Consider the following 21445-nt stretch of genomic DNA (forward strand, 5'->3'; position numbering starts at 1 on the left):
GGAGAGCTTCCATTGTTCGTGACCACCCTATACCGAAGATTCTCCAAGGTGCTCTAAGTGTGTAATTAGGAGCTTGTCAGGGCTACTGATGAAACATTGAATGCTATAGGATGGTCATGCCAAGGCCTATAATAAAATATCTCATTTCCAAGGTGCTCTAAGTGTGTTTAGTTGGGTGAACCATAGTGACATCTTAAGTAATTGTAGAGATTATTTCAAATTAAATATATATGATAGCATTTCAAATTAAACATTGCCTCAAAATTTGATAATAAAGGTTGTTAAAATTTTATTCACAAATTATTGCATTTGAATCAAATATAACAACATTATCAAAATGAATGATATTCCATAAGCATGAAAAATACACATGATCTACAATAAATTGAACAATACTACACTAAATTAATGTGTATATCATTGTGCACATAAATGAAAAAAATATATATCAAAATACATAGACCCATATACAAAATGTGGCTGATCATGCCATCAAAATGTTATAATATCAATTTTTCTCTATACAATGTGGCATATGCCATCTCAAAATGTCTCATGAAACATCCTATGACAACTATACTATCCTATTCTATTGGTGGATGATCAAAATGTAGCCTCTTCACTACGCTAGCTAGATTAGATGCCTCCTACATAACAAAAAAGGAAAACCCAAAGTTAGACTGCTAAACTTATATGATTCTATGTATCTAACATTGATTTACTCAAATGAATAATGATCCTTTTTTAAATGAAGATTTATATTATTAAACTTTCATCATAAATACCTCTCTGATTGACCTCCTATGCCAGTTAGGAGTCCTCTCATATGTCCTTGGTGATGCTTTAACCTCATTGATTGTGGCTTGTGTATGTTCAAGTATGTTTGTCAGCTGAATCTACAACTTAAACTATAACATTATACTTCATAGAATGCTAAATTTATAACGTATAATCAAGAGTTCAAACTACAACTTAACTCTATTAACTCCTCTAGATATAATGGTTACACCATCAAAGATATAAAACTCTACCAGCCAACATCCTATGCACTAGGTTTTTCCTATGAGATAAAAAATACTAGTTGTTAATATCACAGAAGTCAATTTTGAATTTACTTATGAAAATAAAGAAAATAAAAAAAATGATACTTATACATAGATGGGGCTCTCACTATGAATGGAAATGCTAGCAGGTCTATGACATGCATGTTGATCTCAAATTGGTTTTGACAAATGAGTTTCAACACTCTTAGGTTATTTACTAAGTTTATGTCAAACAAGTACTACATGTCAAGCATAACATGTATATATTAGACCATGTTGAGTCATAGTGAGTGTTGAGACACTCATGTGCTGAGTCACCCAAGTACCAAGAAGATAGTGTATGCTAATTGATTCAAGAGCTGAGTAAATAGTGGATGCCAAGAATATGGATGCCAACTCACAGTATAAATATCAGTGCATGTTGAGCATCAGAGACTTCAGATGTTGACTGAAATAGTTTTGACATATTTTTTTGTAAAGGAAAAAACAACTATGTAAACCACTTTTGAGCCAACTTAAGGATGAATTATGATACTTTGGAGACAAGGACAAATCTCTAGTTGGATTCCCTATGCAATTACATTCAACAAATTAGAAAATGGGAGGGATTAAGTGGAAAAATAGATGAATCTTAGCTGTACATTAATACCTAACCCTAAGTCACTAAAATCTTCTTAAGGATGATAAAACCCTAAAATTTCTATAAATATTGAAGGAGAGAAGAGAATAGTTTGCATGAACAAACAAAGCATTCATGGTGGCTTAGAAGTTATGAAGTGTGATTACATTGCAAAATTAGTTAGAGCATAACAGAGGAAAGAAAAGGATACAACAAAGAGACATCTAATCAAGAAGGATTGAAAAGACATCCATTTAGAGGTGATCTATTATCAAGGAAGCAAGTGTTAACCATAAGATCAATGGTGAGACATTTTAAAAGGTTGATTTTAGTCAAAATCTCCTAACAAAGTAGTCCTAACAGGTTGTATGAAATCCTCTAATAGGGTGCTTACTTAATTGTAAGTTAAATTCCTTTAACCAAACATACTTCTAAGAAGGTGTTGAAATCCTCTAACAAGGTGAGACCTAACACTCTTTGTAAGCCTTTAATAGGGCAGACCTTTCATAGGGTAAATCATGTTTCATGATCAAAACATTATAACCTTCATTGGATAAAATTACTACAGTAGTGAAGATTTATGAGTGTCATCCCCACCATAGATTTACCATCTAATTAGAGGGTTTCTGGGTAATCATATCTAGTGTCACATGTGTGTGAATGCTTATATGCTTACATGTTTTAGATGTGCATGCTTTACATGTTATTTTAGTTTATTCATTAAATGTATGAGATGGATGTGTGGTGAAAGTTTTATGGGTCCAAGTTTAAACTACTGATTCACCCCCCAAGAAGTTTACCTTTCCTATTGTAATTCCAATAGTGGAATCTCCCTAGACTCATCACTAGTAGCCACATCCTATTACATTACTAGAAACATTTTACAAGAATGCATTGATATTTAATCACTTTAAAAACACCTAATAACCTTTCCCTTGTCAGTGGGCTATGCCTCATCCCTTGCACTCTACCCCCCATAGATAGGTGATACCTACAAGAGAAAAGAAAGATTAGAAACTAGATATGCTCCAATATCAAATAGAAAAAACAATGAGAACACAACATAATATACCGTATATATCTCAAGGCCAAATGAAAAATTCAAGAGCATGACATTATCAACCTGTCTGAGCTCCTCCTTAGTCATCAACTAAACATGACTGAAGATCACAAACATGTATATGTTAGTATGGGTTAAAAATTAAAATTACTATATTATAAAGATTAGCTTTAAGTCGCATATTTCATAACAAAAAAATGTATACATGTACATACACAGAAGGATTCCATGCCTCTACATGCCCCTCTTCTCTCACGTTAGGGTGTGTAGCCTCTATACATGCATTTGGTGTATCCTCTTCAAATATAAATTGATACTCAAAAATATCACCTATGGGACCTAGAAAAAAATTCTTGCATGTTATGCAAGTATGGGGCATACAAACATATGATGAGCTTCACTAATGATGAAATTGCGCCAAAATCATCAACACAAGGAGGCAACACTAACCTAGCCTAGGATATGAATAGGTTACTCAATCTATGGATGACTCTAATAGTCTAAGAGCTAGCCTCTACAATAATATTAGAATTTTACACTAGAGGAGGGGGGAGACATCAGTAGGAGGGGACAAAAGTGCTAGCTTTTTTATGCTAGGTAAAGGGTCTATTATGAGGAGCTCCTCCTCCTACACCCATGTTGGGACTCATGCTCCAATATTTCACCTTTAGGTGTAACAAAAATTTAGCATACAATTTTTTAATGAAATATAATGGAACCTCTAAATTGCTATGTATAGGGATGTCAAAAACCATCCACCAAAAATCCCAAAAGTTCATATGCATAGCCTTATATGTGCACTATTTAATTAATAGTTTGGGCTTTGTGTATTCTACTTGTTTACCAATTTTTGGGTCCACAAAAAGGATAACTATATCAACTTTAGTTATATTTAGGGCCACAACCTCATCATAGTAGAACCCATCATTAAACATGGCATGCATTTTCTCACACCAGTGAAGAAGAATATTTTGTTCATTGGTAAGTATTTCAATATTATCCACTTCAGTGTTTGAGCATGGATAACATGGGAGCCAATGTTGGTATAGTGTTATATGTGGTTCACAAAACCCTTGGTTCGATGAGGTTTTCAAATATCAAATCTTTAATTTGAGGAGGTTTTTTTTTTGGTGGAGTGGGGGGGGAGGCGAGTTAGGAGATCATTTGACAGATGGTTTTGAGAGGGTACTAGATCATTTGGTGGAGAGTTACGAGGAACATTGTTTCTTGCCTCAATATCATCATTTGGGTCAGCCATACCTATTAATTTGCAAAACATAATTTCTAGTAAAACGAAACTAAATTTCAACAATTTCTATTAAAAAAAAAAACTTTTAAAAATTTAATTTAAAATAACTAATTTATAATAATACTCATTAAAAACATAAAAAAAGAAAAACATTACCCATATTTGATACTTGTTCAGAAATTCAATACCTGAATGGAGCTCAACAATCAAATGAAAAAAAATGCAATGTAAACTGAGTTCTCGCATTTTATTTTTTTTAAATCTATGTCACAGGTTTTAGGTATCCAATACTAAATTAGATACTTGATTATCAACCAATTACTCAAAAAGGCTTCGTCCTAACTTTTCAGCCTTGGTATCAAGATGGGTGGAAAAAAAGTTAGAGTGGATTTTGAAATGCTTTAGGACATTTTCAAACTCCACTTTTTTCACATTGCCACTTATTGGCACACCACGATCCTACACATACCCATGGGTCTATACTTACTATGGATAATATTCAAAGGAGAGGATGTCAACTTGAAAAATGTTGTGTCCTTTGTCTTTAGGACATAGAATGTATACCACACCTTCTTATCCACTTCCCTTTTTCCTTAGACATGTGGAGGGAGGTACTCATCTTATGGGGAATCTATTGGTGTGCTAATGAAGGTATACAACAATTTTTTCACTAGAATAGCCCATCTTCCCACCCATACCTAAATAACTTAAGGTTAATAACTCATGCTTATGTTTTATGGAAAATTTGGAAAGAATAGAATAACAAATTATTTAGGGATAAAGCTAATAGCAGTTTGGGGGTGGCTTAGCAAGTTATCAAACTCTTAAACTAATCTAATGGAATTTGGAAATGGAATCCTCTCTCCCCCCCCCACCCAAACCCCCTGTAGACTATATATGCAGAGGGCTTCATCCTAGGGAGTGAGCCAAATGGTGGCACAATTTGACAATTCCAAAGATTTATCTAAGAAGAATACATTGTGGAACCTATCCCCTAAAACATGGTTTAAGATTAATTTTGATGGCTCAACCATGATGGAAAGCACTACTGCGGGGGGTATTTTTCTCAATTCTATATGGAAAATGTTTATGGCTTATTCTAGAAATTATGTAGGTGGCTCAAATAATGAAGCTAAATCCTTGGCTCTTTTGTGGGGAATGAGACTCATGAGGAAATGTGGAATTAATAGGATGATGGTTGAGGGGGATTTGATGTTAATTATTAAAGCCATTAAAGGGGATAGTTAGAGTAGTTTGGCGATCAATGTGATAATTGAGGAAATTTGTAAGTTGATGGAGGAATAGTAGGAAATCCAAGTGGATCATATTTATTATGAAGGTAATGGCATGGCAGATGAGTTGGCTAAATTCAGACATAGTGTCATGAGGCTAACTAAATGGGAGGACATTAGCCTAATTCCATCATCAACTATAGTATTGATAGAATGTGAGTGTACTTTTAACATAGACATATGAACCATCACACCAAATGGCACATCTTCAAGTTTCTACATGGGTGGGAAAGAAAACGGTCTCATAAAGTTTACATTTGGAAAGATTATATGTGGATATTCTTTTATGATCTCCTTGCCACAAATGTTAATTATTTTCACAAAAGGATGAATTAATAGATTTTATTAGGTTCAAAAAACTATCTACAAAAGATAATAATGACATCTCGTTCATACCCCACTACAATTACAACTAGTGTTGGGTGATTATGGAAGGAAAGGGACAATTAAAACATGTCATGGAAAGAGTTTTTTTTGGCTTTGGGAAACCTTGCATCCTTATGTTGGTTTTTTCATGCCTCTACATTTTCATCTTGACTTTTTTTATTTAACTTTCAAAGACTACCCTACCTAAAACACAATGATGTCAAAAAGATCAGAGGAGTTCGTGATTGAGTTGGGTGGTAGTATGGGCACCAGTGATCATATTGAACCTTTGGAAGTGGAGGAGTACATTCACAAGAGTGAAGTAGTGACTTTTTATCTATAGGAGGGTGGCCTATTACCCTTTAGGAAAGGGATAATAAAATATGAGGAAAAAATCTCTATGTAGTACTTCAATTTGTGGACTAATAGAAGGGTGATCATCAATGGGAGTAGTTTTGAAATAACTAAGGATCTTATTGCTAGTGTCACTAGGTTTCCCACAGTTGGTGAAAACTAGCACAAATAAGGTTGCATGAATGATGAAACCAGCCTATAGAAATTCTTCAAGTTCAATGAGGAATTGTTTCATATGCATGGTGAGGTTTCCAAGGAACACCTTCCTAAGCCATGGGATGCCATCTCCTATGCTATTATGAGATACATTACCCTTGAGGATCAGTTTTATGTACTTTATTTTTACCATTTCCCCATCCTTAACCATTTTATAAATCTGGATCAAATAACCTTTATGTTCTTTTTGCTGAATTCTATGGAAGATAGTATTTTCAAGGCAAGAAGAAAGGAGGAGGAAAAACACTTTTAACTCATCCACTAGGGGTTCATGAATAAGTTGTCTACCATCATGTTTCCTACTGGGCATTTGTTTTGCATGAGGTCAATGGAAAGAATCCATTGCGTAATTTCTCTCTTGAAAAAGAAATCTTTTTAAGGATCTGCTCCAAGGTTCGGTATTTGTCTTGCAATGTACCAAAATCCGCTCAGTAGAAGATAAATGTGAGTGTTCACAAGGAGGCCATTGCTAGTTCTAAGAACTCTTTTATCTTGAAATTGAAGTAAAATCTATTTTCTATCTCAAAATATCACACCGAAAGAATAGTATTTTTGTATTTTTGTATTTTTTTTTATGAATGTAACTCTAACAATGCAGTTGCTATGAGATCCTATTCTAACAAGGAGTTAGCAAAGAAAATAATGAAACTAAAAGAAAATAACATGAAATCAAATGACTTTGAAATTGAAATTCCTAAATGGACATAAGCCATAGAACACATCATGCTGCAAGTTAAACCTTTGAAGAAATTAGTAGGAAACTAATAAAAATAGGAGTAGTGCTTCCTAGAATCCCCTGATGCAATCATCGGTGATAATCTTTAACAAATCAAATGATGTTTCACTCTTCATCAAATCACAAGGCCATGAAAAGTGCACTCATGTGAGAAAAAAATCTATGTAGACACAATCAGGTGATATCTTCTCAAGGTTGTTATGTCGACGAAATTCATATATCTATAGTAAACACCAGAACTAAAAGACCACACATCTAGAAACAACGTAGTAAACCTTTAGTTCAATCACAATCTCATGAATAAAATCCACAAAACAATGATACATTTAAGAAAGAATAACTACACTTCGAATGCTAGCACCAAAAGCATAACTTTATTACATGATAACGACAGCCTTTCTTACATTTTACAATGGGGTATTTATAAGAAATCATCTCCTCAATTTTTGTTGAGAGTGAGAGATATCTTGATGCAATAAAATGCTTTTAAAAAATTTAAACAAACTAAATATATACAAATTGACAATCTAACTGGTGCCTAGAGGGACTCCATCTGTATTTTACTCATTATTTATTGCATGAGCCCTTTACATGTCAAAAACAATGAAAGCATGAGAGAGAAAGTAGGAGGAAACCATCAGTTGAAGTGGAAGTACATGGAGGCATCAAAAATGGAAACTGGCCCTTCACTAGGCATGTGTCAAAGTCAACTTGCCATAAAAATGTGCTCTTGATGCATGGAAAGTGTTATTTTTGGAACTGGTAGTCAATTTTTGACACACCTCTAAATTGCAGAGCTATGAAGCTCAAAAATATGGAGCTACAGACATGTGTCATTGTGGAGCTCAAAAAATCCAAAGCTGCAAACCTGCGTAATTGCAAAGCTCAAAAATGTGGAGCTATGGACCTGTGTACCTGCAGAGTTGCACACCTCGATAACTCAAATCACCAAAAAATCAAAGTTGTTAATTTTGAAAATGGTTTTTAGGTTTTTCTCAAATGGGGTTTTAGATCACTTTTTGTATATATTCTTTTCCCTCTTTTGATGATTTATACCCTCTTTATAGCCAATCACTTTCATAAACTTGAACGTCTTCTACTTCTTTGATCTAAAATCCTAAGGCACCTGTGTTGAATCTTGCCATTAATAGTTGCATAAGATGAAGAACCTATTCCACTTCACATGTCCAACCTCTATTTCTTCAACATTTTTCTTCTCTCCAACTACCCTATCCTTCCCAGCAAAAACCCAAGTGATCCAGGTGATCGAATGTTTGAAACTTTTTCATATTTTTTCACAATTTTTTCTAGGTGTTTTTAAATGGCTTTTTCGAAGGTCTTCTGCTCAAAATTTCAAGTTGAAACTTTCATCCATCCTAAAATTGGGCAATTGGAGGCTCACTATTTTAGGAGCTAAAATTAGATCTTCAGTTCTTCTTTCCAACAATGTAAGTGATTCTGAATTTCAAGCTCCGAGTCAAAAGTTATGACCCCGAGAAGTTAAGGATACCTTTTTGACCTACAAAAAGAAGAAAACATTAGTTCAAAGAGATGAAAATGCTTAATTAAGACAAATTTTAGTGTGCTACATGCGTCCTTTTATTTTATTTTATTCTATTTTTTTTAAATTGGTTTTTTGAAAAATGTGTAGGTGTGTGGCGCAAAAGCATGCATGGAGGAGAGTGTGAAGCTTGTGGCAAAGGCGTGTTGTTTGTTATTATGGGTGCATGCACTAGCAAGGTGTGCATGGCTTGCCTTCATGAGGGGCATGTGCGATGCCTCCATGGAGGGAATGCGCGATGCGCCTCCATAAGGGGCCCATGTGGTAGCTCCATGGGGGGCAGGCATGTGCGCCACCATGGAGGGCATGCATCCTGCACCTCCATGCATGTTGTGTGTCATGCCTCCATGGATGGTGTGTGCACACCTCCATAGATAATGCGTGTGCACCGCCATGGAGGGCGCGCATGCAATGCCACCAAGGAGGGCGCACACGACACCACCATGGAGTGCATGCACAATGTGCCTCCATGAGGGACGAGCATGCAGTGATGCCACCATGGTGGACATGCATGCAGCACGATTTATTTATTTATTTTTAAAAAAAAAAATTTAAAAAAAAATTAAAACATTTGACTCTAAAATTCTAACTCTAACAAAACTTTCTTCTCCTGAATCCTAGATTGTGAGTCCGGGAGTCAAAAAAAGTAAGGGGGTCCCCATTCCTAGTAAGGAATGGGGCGTGTGTTGTGGACACCACAAAATTTTCCAAAACCACCCACTCCTGGTCAACCCTCTGGCTACTGCTACCCCCCAAATTTCACTTGACCTTTACTCCAGCCTTAACCATAGAAAATCAAGAAAACCCTGAATCATGAGGTTAAAATTAGTCTCATTGACTCTAACATAGACACTAGGAAGAGAAAAAAGAGCACTCATAGAGCCAGCAAATGCCTCCAATTGGAGAAGTTTAAGTTGTTAGAAATATAAGATAGGCTAGTTTACTAAGAGGGGAGGGGTGAATTAGTAACCAATAAAATTTAATCTTAATTCACCAATTAATCTTTCACATGCATTCTAATCTAACTACATGCATGAAAAATTTAAAGCATTAAAACATTGATAACACTTTGACACACGATATGGTAACCCAAAAACCTTCCAAATAGAAAGTAAAATTGGGGTGGCAATGATACCTGCTGGTGCTCAAAATTGTAGCTCGAATTTTGAGTACTATTGAGAAAATTGAGCCTTATAAACGCTTTTTGATGCATATGTACTTGGCTATACCTTTGAGACCCCTAAGGTTTCGAATGTTTCCAACACCCTAAATTTAGTGCATCTACATGTTCCATGATGTTAAATTTCCATTCCGAGACATTTCGTGAAGTCTTGTTTTGAGAAAATTCCAAATCTAAATTTTCCCTATAGTGCTAAACATCGATAGGAGGCCTTGTTTGCATTTGAATATCTCGCACCCAGAAATGTGTCATGACCTGCCACTTTGGGAATATCTAGTTTCCATACTCAAGAACCTATGTTTCAGATTTTGAGTCATTTCAAGTTCGTTTGATTAGGTTTCAAACCCCTCAAAGTTGGTCAGTTACTATTTCATGTTTTTGTGTAATTGTGCAAATTTCTGGGAAGCCCTGTTTGACGAGTTATAACTTTTGACCAGTTGACCCAAATGCTAAATTTCCTTTTGTGTTGCATTTTAGACATTAGAGAATTTTTACGTTTCAAGTTTTAGCTTATGATGAATCCATTTCATCCATTTTCAAATGCAATTTTTATCTTTTTATTGGTGTCAACATTTGCAGATTTGTCGGGACCCCTGTTTGGGACGTCATGACTTGAGATCCATGATTGGTGAGATTGAATGGATTGTACCACTATATTTTCCTCTTAAAATAATCTAAGTGTGTCATTTTTTAAGTCATGATGAATCTATTTGCAACTTTTCTAGGTCAATTCCATTTGCAAAAATTGATTTCTTGTCATTCCTTCCAGTCAGCAAATCCAAGTAGCCTACTTTGATTGTTCACCAAATGCATCCTATTACTTGTCATGAGCCCAAATTGTAGTTTCATACTCTCCTCATGATAGCAAACTAATGCCCCAGTCTTTGTCTTCCTAAGTGTTAGTTTACCTAGTTTTTGAAGCCAATTCTGAACCCAATTTAGTGTTTTTTGACATATTTTTTGCAGGCAGTTCTGAGAGGTCAACTTTAATAGCAAATATCTTTTGACCTTGAATTCGTCATGAGATGAGATTTCACATGGTGCAATTATGTAGTACAAATAATTATTGGGTCATATTTTAGGGCTTGGTCAGAGGTTTGGGTAAGTTTTAAAGGCTAGTCAAATGAACTCCTGGCACTCAACAAGCTACAAGAGAATGATAAAATGATCTTTTAAAGGTAGAGCATTGATCGAATTTGAATCTGGTCAATGTCGAATGTTCATTAAGGCAGTTTGAGAATTTAGTTGTTTGGAAACAATTTTTTTTTTTAGTTAAACCTGCTTTGGGGCGTGACTATTTTCATCACATTATAATGATATGAAGAGTATTACAATCGTTATCCAATACACAATATGGAAGCTCAATAGCCACACAAATGGCAGGGCTAAAGGAATATTAGGGTGTCTAGATTTAAGTATGAGATGCCCAAAATGTTGTGCTCTAGAATAGTTTATAATGATGATAGATCATGATTTCTCTCATATGGAACAAGAAAAGAAGAAAATAACTCTATTTCCTTGCATTCAAATGATTCAAAATTAGATTTATTATCATTCTATGATAATAAGAAGAAAAAATAACAAGATAAAGTCAAATAGATCCAAATTTAATGGATAAAATCCAACATTAGTCAATGGCCCCAGTGTTTGGCAAAAGAGCATAAAGAATGCTGTTACTTTAAAACATCTTTCTCGCTGAAGGAAGATATGATTATTATTGTGGATTCGATAATTATTTGGTAAAAAGTTTGGATTTCTTGCACCAAACTTTTCATTTTCTGTAAAGATGTGTGGAATCTATGAAAGATGTGGCACATGTTTAGTAACAAGTTTCGAGTGAAGAGCTTTAATGTGAAGTACAGAGAGGAGAGCTTTACATCTATGTATGATTATTAGACCACTAAGCTTGTTCATGAGAATAGGGATGGAACATTAGTAATGTTGGAGATAGCAAGAGAGTCATGGACAAATACACTTCTAAGATCTTCATGGGAGAAGGAAAACACATCAAATGGCCTAATCAAGAGATGCTCTCCTTACCTAATCATTATAAAGGTTCTCCTAATGAGTCAATTTGCCATGAAAAATGTGATTCCCATCCAAAAATGAGTAGTTGGTATAATGTCTATGTAGACATACGGTTGTACTAAACTGTGAGGATTCCATTATATCTAATGTGTAAAGACTTAGTCCATATTCTACCTTTATGAGGAAGTGGCCTTGTTGAGTCCACACATTGCAGGGATGATTAAGCCGCCAAATACAAGGGCAACATTTGAAAAAGTAGCAGCAGCAAGAGCCTCACGACATGAGGAAAAGGAAAAGTAGCCCCACATAGAGAAATGAAGCCATTTCAAAGGCCCAAGCCTCCAATGAGGAGAGTAAGCAGGAAATAAGTCTCATGCATATGAAGAGGAAGATGTTAGAACAGAATGTTGAGACTGAGGTTTGTCGTCTCAATGACCTGCAGATTAACAAGGGAAGAAACAAGGAACTTCGCGCAAATGTTTCAAGAAGTACCCCACGATAGGAGAGTATGAGAGAGAGCTGTTGAAGACAAAAATAGGGGCAAATAGAAAACTCATGCAGGGCATAGTCAAAGGAACTAGAAGAAAATGCAAAGGGATAGCCAAATGAGTAGTTGGCATTTGAAGGAAGCTTTACGTACATTAAAGGATACCTCCATAGGTTAAAGTCCAAAGATGCCATAGAAGTCACAGGGTACACACAGACATAAAAAGGCAGACCATAGTAAAAAATTGAGAGTAGGGGCAAGAAATAGTTATAACACAATATCCCACATGCCCCATGGGTTGGATTATCAAAATGTTTAAATACTACTATACACACTTTACCTTGTGTCTAAAGACAAGTGCCTTTTGGAGAGGTAGTTGCTTGTGTGAGGGCCCCACTCATTTGACCAACGTAGGGGTGAAATGCATAAGTTTTGAACAAATGAACATAGAGCTCAAATTAAGATGATGTCAGTAGCTATGAACCCACCAAAAAATACAAAATCTAGCTAGTCATTATGTTGCTAGCCGAAAAACCTAGGGTTTTTTGGCTAGCGACATAGTGAGTCGCCAAAAAATTTAAAAAATTGGCGAAAGCAAATTTTAATGTAAAATGCAATTTGGGTCCCACGTGTAGTTACAATTAATGAATCAGGTAGTGACAAGTGGAAACATGTGGTGAGAAAGCTATACATAAAATGATGACATGGCACATAAAATGGAGATTGAATGAGATGTTGCCATGTGGCACATCTGGCAGTCCTCACTATCTTGCTAAGGAGAAATTGCTCATGTGATAACATGGCAACATAGCAAGGGAGAGGTGGTGATAACACGTGGTGCAGACTCGGCTGGCGGTGACATGGAAATGCTGATTGAGAAGTGAGGTGGTAATGTTGTGATGATTTGGTAGACCAATCAGAACTTGCCACGTGTCAAGGTTTGTCAAACTAGCTTTTACCCAGATTGAAAGGGGAGGAACAAATTCAAAATTTTCAAATAAAAACTTATTTTATTCTTCTTAGAATTTTATGTCCAGGAGCAGAAATTTTTAATAAAATTTGATTTATAATATAGTTCAAACTATATGAAGGGATTAAATTTTGCTATTTTAAATGCAAAGGCATGAATGGAAGCCTAAACTTCAAAAGAGCATAAGAGAGGAAATTTTTATCCAAAATAGGCATTCCAATATACCACCGGAACCAAGAGAATCTAATTTTTCCATTTTAGAAGTTAGTTTTTGCACAGGTCCTCACCGGTTTGCATTGTAGGTTAGTTTACGATTTTTGGGGCACTGGTAGTAGAATGGGAAAATTTGATCATGGAGCATTAGAATTGGTTAGAGGGCAGTTCTAAAGGCTTGTTGGGATCCGAATGTGAAGAAAATCATTTTAAAGCAGTTTTCTTGCATTCTGGAAATCACATTTCAATTGATTTGTTACTTTTACCTTGTGAAATCATTTTAACATCATAAATCAGTTGCATCCTTTCATCATTACATTTTGAGATATTTTATGCCTCTGAAAGCCAAAATGAAAGGATTTGATTCACCAGTTGAGGAGAGAGATTAGAGAGAGGCTTTTTATGGCAAAAAGAGGGAATTTCATGTGGAAAGATGTCAATTGTAGATTCAATCTAGCAAATGCCTTCCTCTATATCAATCTCATTCTTTCTCATTGTACAAGTTCCAATTTTTGAGGAGAAAATTTACACATTACTGTGAGACCATATTCTGGTTCCAATTTTGATGTATTCCCAATACTAAGACACCATTCATTCAACAATTTCTCTTTCATATGAACAATAGTAAAGAAGGTTAATATAGATAGTTCAGATCTGTTAGGTTACATCATGTTTTTCATTTCATGCATATGACTGTATAAGTTTCAAGGAAATTAATACAAAGAGCAGCATATGATTGAGTTTCAGTTCAATGTTGTCTCCATTCTCAGTGAGTTGTAATGTTTTATGACCATTGAACAAAGAGCCTAGGTCATAGTTGCAGTCCCTTAAGGCTGTATGTTGTTTCATTATTGTTGATAATTCAAGGAATTGTGTAAATGCTTCATAGAAATCAACAAGGTTACATATTTATTAAGGAGGATATCAAGTAACAATGAGATTCAAACTAAATATAGATGTCTATTTACAAGTTGAATAGATAGATTAAATATCTAAAGATACACATATGTCTTAGATATTCATATGTATGTTTGTGATTCATGGATTTGCCCAATGGTTAAGGCATTGATCAATTATAGGATCATTAAGTCTTAATGCTACATATCTAAGGGTTTGTTGAAATTAACATTATTAATCAAAAGTGTTTTCACCTTTCATGTTGAAGGACTTAAATCTAATGCCATTACTCAGCTTCAAAGATTCATAGATTTACATTTAGCTATTGTAGATCTATGTCTTTTCATAAGCCATTAGGAGATATAAGGGTTTTAGTTTGCTTAATAGATATAGGAATATGTTTTGCACTAGTATGATATCAATTCAATCTAAGGTCTACTCGCCTAGGTTTAGCAAAGCTTGAAGGAGAAGAAGGGTCATGCCTTATAGTTGGCTTGTTGTCAGAAATGGCATGTTGAAAATGGGAGATAGTTGAACCCAGATATGTCAATTTCTCAGTGGGATAATTGAAAACCCTCTAGCATTTTCAAACACCAACAATACCCACAAGCTTTAGTACTATAGTATAAAGTTGGCCTATTAAGGCTTATAATGATCACTTCTGATGATCTGCTCTATTAGGAGAAATAAGGACTACCAGGTTCACCTTGCAAAAGGATTTACAAACATACAATGAAGTATGCACTTGGTAAAGAGATTTACAAAAGACTATTAAGTCTAACTTGTGAAAGGATTTAATTTAACCATTCCACCTATTAGGATGAACCAGTGGCTGATCTCTAATCTACAACTTAGATTTGCTAAATGAGATTCCTTTAGAGTGTAATGACCACCTTGTTGTGATGGATAAATATTTATTGCTCCTTATACTCCTTGTAGCCTTCTTACTTCACACTTTCTTCTCTTAGTGTGTCTTCTTATTATTCCATTCATATATATTGGATGTGATACAATACATTTCATATTTAACAATCCAATTCATAATTCATCAAAGTTAGCTACAATAGAAGTTTCACCAAAATACACAAAGTTAGCCTAGCTATTGGTACTCGAGTTCTAAAGACAAACTTTGTGAGGTTCTGACACTTGGCAACCATTGTCAATGCTTAACATCATCATGCAGTTGGTAGACATAGAAGATTAGTTCATACTAATCATTTCCAAGTAGTCTGAACTTGGTTTGCACTAGTGACTCAATGAACACTGTGAAACTCAACATATAAACTAAATCACTTGGTTTACACTACATAGCTCAGTCAACACTATCACTGTGAGCTTGGTATAAACTAAATTACTTGCTTGACATTGTATAGCTTGATCAACACTAGATTCACATTGTTGAAGCTATGAACTCAATAAGCACTAAAAAACTCAGTTTTCACTGAGAGACTCAACAAACACTCTAAAGCTTAGTTTACACTAATAATCACCAACTTGGTAGATACTTCTTGGTGTGAATTGAATATTTTTCTTGGAACTTCGTAGTAACTATAGAACTCAGTATAGCTTGAATTACTTTGGTTAACACTATAGACTACACGATAAGCTCAATAGTTGCTACCCATCTAATTAAGTGTGTATGTCACTAATAAACAAACTTGACTATAATTTCAACAATCTCTTCCTTTTGCATTAGTGAAAAAAATAGTTATCAATCAAAACTAAATTCAAAACTTCAAAATAATCTTTAGTCTCCATCATGTATCTTCAACTCGACAACATACTCTATTTTTGAGATTTTTCAAAATTACATTTGTAAGAGATGTTTATCTAAATGTTTGTATATGTATATGTATTATGATGTTCCCCCATACATATATATTCACTATACTCTACACATTATATACATCTTCTCATCTTCTCTTTTATTGCAATATCACACATTCTCCCCTTTTACATGTATTCTCCCCCTTTTTGACATAAATGCCAAAGGTGTATGCTATAAAATTATGCCAAAATGTGACAAGAAATTAGAATGTAGATTTAAAATTAGTGACATTGTCTTGTCCCAATTTTCTTGCAACACCTTGCTTCCATGCAATGCAATTTAAACTTCTAGTGATAATTCCATCATATGATCAGCTATGGAGAAGTTGAACTATCATGGATGAGAGTTTTGGCATGCGCAATGTGTTTCTACAATGCATTTATATTTGAAAGAATCATGCCTTGTATATCTACAAGTGTAGCCCTTATCTTAGTTTCTTCCCTTAGTAATTCTGCTTGCATATCAATTAGAAATATGATCTTTGTTAGTGAGTATAACTGTAGCTCAAGTCAAGTGATAGTGGGTGTGAACTTTCCTTTAGATCATCTATCTTAGAGAGTTTATCTTTGATTTCCTATGTAAAGATAGATGTATCACATAGTTTATCGAATAGAGAAGTAGAATTGTTGGCAGAGGTTTCTAATGAGCTAAGAATAGTAGAAAAGTCTAATTGATATATCACAATCTTTTGTGCAACTAGCTCCAATACTTTGTTTTCAAATTTCTTCTATGCTCTTTGTAATAAGTTTTCTTGCCCATTCAAATCTTCATTAAATTTTTGGACCACTTTTTCTAATTGAGCCAAAATAGATTGAGAGGTATCAACCTCAATGTTGAGTGCATATGTAAGAATGTTCTTTGCATCTTCTAGAACTTGATTTTCTCTATTTCTCTTCTCTCTAAGCCTCTATTTCTTAGCTTTCTTTTGCCAAATCTCACCTACTATATGCATTTGATCAAGATTTAGAGTAGATATACCCCAATTTGGGATAACTATATACTCATCAAGATCAATGTCTTCTTCCTTATATTTTCCTTTGCTAGAAATTTTAGTACTTGGTTGAGGCTTGCTATAAAATATCTTTGTACTAATTATTTGCATACTTGCAATATTAACAATGTTGGAAATGGAAGGACTAGAAAAAAAACTAGATATTGCATTGATTGAAGAAATACCTTGTTGCTAAGTAGCCAAAATTGATGAAGGAGAAAACATTGACTGCTCTATAGATGAAGTGTTGAGCTCAATAGGTGTAAAGATTGGCTGAGTACTTGGATTTACAGTGTTTGTCACAACCAACTTAGCAGTAGCTTTCTCTAAGTTTCATGGCTTTAAGGCTTTTCTTGGAGAGTGACGAAGTGAGGCTATAACCATTGTTGCAATATTTTTAGGGTCTATTTCTTTAATGCTCTAAATCATAGGGAGATTCTTCTTGGTGGCTTCTTGTTCTAGTTCCTCATCATCTATATCATCATAATTTTTTTCTTCTTCATCATGGGTATGAGTAGAATCATGGTGTGCCAAAAAGTGGCGATGTGAAAAAAATAGAGTTTGAAAATGTCTAAAAGCATTTCAAAATCCACTCTTTTTTCCACCCATCCTGATACCAAAGCTAAAAAAGTAGGCCACAAGCCTTATCGAGTATCTAATTTGATATCAAATACCTGATATTATTAGATATCCAATTTTATATCAAATATCCAATAATATTGATTATCCAATATCAAATTGTGTACCTGATAACTATGTTGTTATCTTGAATAAACAAAACATGAGGGTCTCTATTTTGATAATGTTATTCATGTTTTAAGCTTGGATATGCAATTATAAAATAGATACACAATAATGTAAGTGACTTTAGGTATTTTTTAATGTTTTCAATCAATTTTATTATAAATTTATTAAATTTAATTATAAATTTGTTAGTTTTAATTGAATTTGTTAAAATTTAGGGTTTTTCTTATAGAAATTGTTGAAGTTTAGATTTTTTTAATATAAATTATCTTTTAAAAATTAATAGGTATGGCTTACCAAAATGATGATACTAAGGCAAGGAATATTGTTCCTCATAATCCCCCACCAAATGATCTAGTACCCCCTCAAAATTGTCCACCAAATGATCCTTTACCCCTTCAAAACCCTCCTAGAATCAAGGATTTGATATTTGAAAATCTCATCAAATTAAGGGCTTTGTGAACAACATATAATACTATACCCGCATTGGCACCTATATTATCCATGTTAAACATCACAGTGGATAACATTGAAACACTTACCGAGGAATAAAATGCCACCCTTTGTTGGCATGATGAAATGCATGAGATGTTTGGTGATGGGTTGGACTATGATGAGGTTGGAGCCCTCAATATAATTAAAGATGATTTGGTTGGCCTTTTTGCGAACCCAAAAACTAATTTAATAGTCGACTGCAAAAAGCCCAAACTATCCATTAAATGGTGCATATGATGCCATAGATGAAAACTTTTGGGATCATTGGTGGATGGTTTTTGACATCCCTCCACATAGCAATTTAGAGGTGCCATTTTATTTCCTTAGAAAATTGTATGTAGAATTTTTTGGGTCTCAAGGTGAACTATTGGAGCATGAAGCCCAACATGGGTGTAGGATTAGGAGTTTGTTAGGATAGACCCTCTTCCTAGTGGAAGAAAGTTGGCATTTTTATCCCCCATACTGATGTCTCCCCCCATCCTTGAGTGTAGCATCCCAATATTATTGCAAAGGCTAGCTCTCATACTAATAGAGCCATCCATAGATTGAGTAGCCTATTGATATCTGTTGACTCCCTGTGTTGATGATGCTAGTGCAAGTTCGTTATTGGAAATATTGTCATATGTTTGTGTGCTCCATACTTGCATAATGTGAAAGAATATATTTTTGGTCTCAAAGGTGATCATTCTAAGTATCAGTTTGTATTTGACAAGGATGCACCAGACGCACATGTAGAGGCTATAAACCCTAATGCAAGAAAGGAGGGGAATGTAGAGGCATGGAATCCTTCTGTATCGGTACATGTATACATTTTTTTGTTATGATAAATGTGATTTAAAGTTAATATTTATAATAGAGAAATTTTAATTTTTAAGCCATACTGACTTATACATGTATGTGATCTTCATTCATGTTTAGTTGATGACTGAGGAGGAGCTAAGATAGGTTGATGATGCTAGGCTCTTAGCTATTTTATTAGCCTTGAGACATCTACAATACATTATGTTGTGTTCTCATTATATTTTTTCTATTTGATATTGTAGCATATATGGTTTCTTATCTTTATTTTATCTTGCAAGTACCACCTATCCCTAGGGAACAAAGTACAAGGGATGAGCCAAGACCCATTAACAAAGGAAAGGTAATTAGGTGCTTTCTATTTTATTAAATATCAATGAATTCTTGTAAATTTTTTATGGCAATGAAATTTAATTATATTCTGTATTGTATAGGGCATGCCTACTAATGATGAGGCCATGCAGATTTTGCATCGTATGTATATTATTTATTATTTATTTTCCTTATTTTCATAAATAAATTCAAAACTAATTTCTTTGATATTAAAAACTAGCATTTTGTATCTCATAGGAAATTCCTAGTGCACACGAGGTTCAACGAGAGAGTTTTGTATCTTTGATGATGCAGCTACTATATCTTAAGGAGGAGCCTACACTTGTAAGTTGTAGTTTGAATTCTTGATTATATCTTATAAATTTAGCATTATATGAATTATAATGTTATATTTTAAGTTTTAGATTCATCTAACAAAAATATTTGAATATACACAAGCCATAATTAGTGAGGTAGAAGCATTGCCGAGGGCATACAAGAGGACTCCTGACTGGCGCAGGAGGTCGATCAGAGAGGTATTTATGATGAAATTTTAATAGTATAAATCTTAATTAAAAAAAAGATCATTATGAATTTGAGTAATTCAATGTTAGATACAAATAATCATATAAATTTAGTAGTTTAACTTTGGGTTTTCCTTTCTTGTTTATGTAGGAGGCATTCGATCCACCTAGTCTAGTGAAGAGGCTACATTTTGATCATTGAATAGCAACCTAAGATAGTATATTTGTCATAAGATGTGTCATGAGACATTTTGAGATGGCATATGCCACATTTTTTATAGAAACATTGATATTATACACATTCTGATGGCATGATCAACCACATTTTGTATATGGATCTATGTATTTTGATATATATATTTGTGTAATTTGTTTATGGATACATGAAATTTGATATATATATTTTTGTAATTTTTCTATAGATAAATATATTTTAAAATATATTTTTGTCAGTTATGTGCACAATGATATACATATTAATTTAGTATCTAGTATTGTTCAATTTATCGTGGATCATGTGTATTGTTTGTGTTTATGGAATATCATTAATTTTGATCATTTTTTTATATTCAATTCAAATGTAATAATTTTTAAATAACATTTTAACAACCTTTACTATCAAATTTGGATGAAATGTTTAATTTGAAGTGCTATCATGACATAAACATAGTTGTTAACCTCCTACACAAGGTTCACATAACCCCAAATATAATTTTAAACTCTTCCTTCAACCTTGAAACTAACTCTTGGCTTAAAATATAATCTCAACACACTTAAGGACCCCACTTCTCAACCATGGATTCTATTCCCAACCACAAACTCATTCCTAAACTCATAATCTTTGATAACTATCCCTGCACTTTGTTACTATCCTCATACTACAACTTTTCAATTTTTGACATACCCTCAAAATATCCCAACTTAAGAGACTTTATTGGATCGAACCATTTTAATGTGGTTCCCTAATACCATATCCATGTGAATAAAATCTATACATTTCTCACATTGATTAGATTATCCATACTGATCCACTTAACAAAACTTAGGAAACAAATCATCTAAAACATACCTTCTTGCTATGCTTTGTATAGACCCAATACAATAATTCATAACTTTTGGACCATACTTCATTCCCTCAATAAAACCATCAATTAATGCATTATATCATTATGTAAGATAGATTCATTAATGCATTCTATCATTTCAAACCTTATATAGATGTTTCCAACCTTTTATTGTCATGCTCAAACCCCTAATTAATTCTTTGCACTCATTATCACTTTGCAAGAAAAAGTTGCAAAAGTTGCAAAGTTGCAATTTTGAAATTTTTTTTCTATAACTTTAAATTCTTAATTAGATGAGTTCACCAAACTTGGTTAGGGATTATCGATAGCGCACACGAGGTCTGAGTTATGACCCTCGAAAGATCGACCTTGAAATGCAATTAGAGCACCTTGGAGACTCCTTGGTATGGGGTGGTTG

The sequence above is a fragment of the Cupressus sempervirens genome, chromosome 1 (genome assembly GCF_028749045.1).
Source record: "Cupressus sempervirens isolate cs-2001-9-10 chromosome 1, ASM2874904v1, whole genome shotgun sequence".
In the NCBI taxonomy this organism is placed as follows: Eukaryota; Viridiplantae; Streptophyta; class Pinopsida; order Cupressales; family Cupressaceae; genus Cupressus; species Cupressus sempervirens.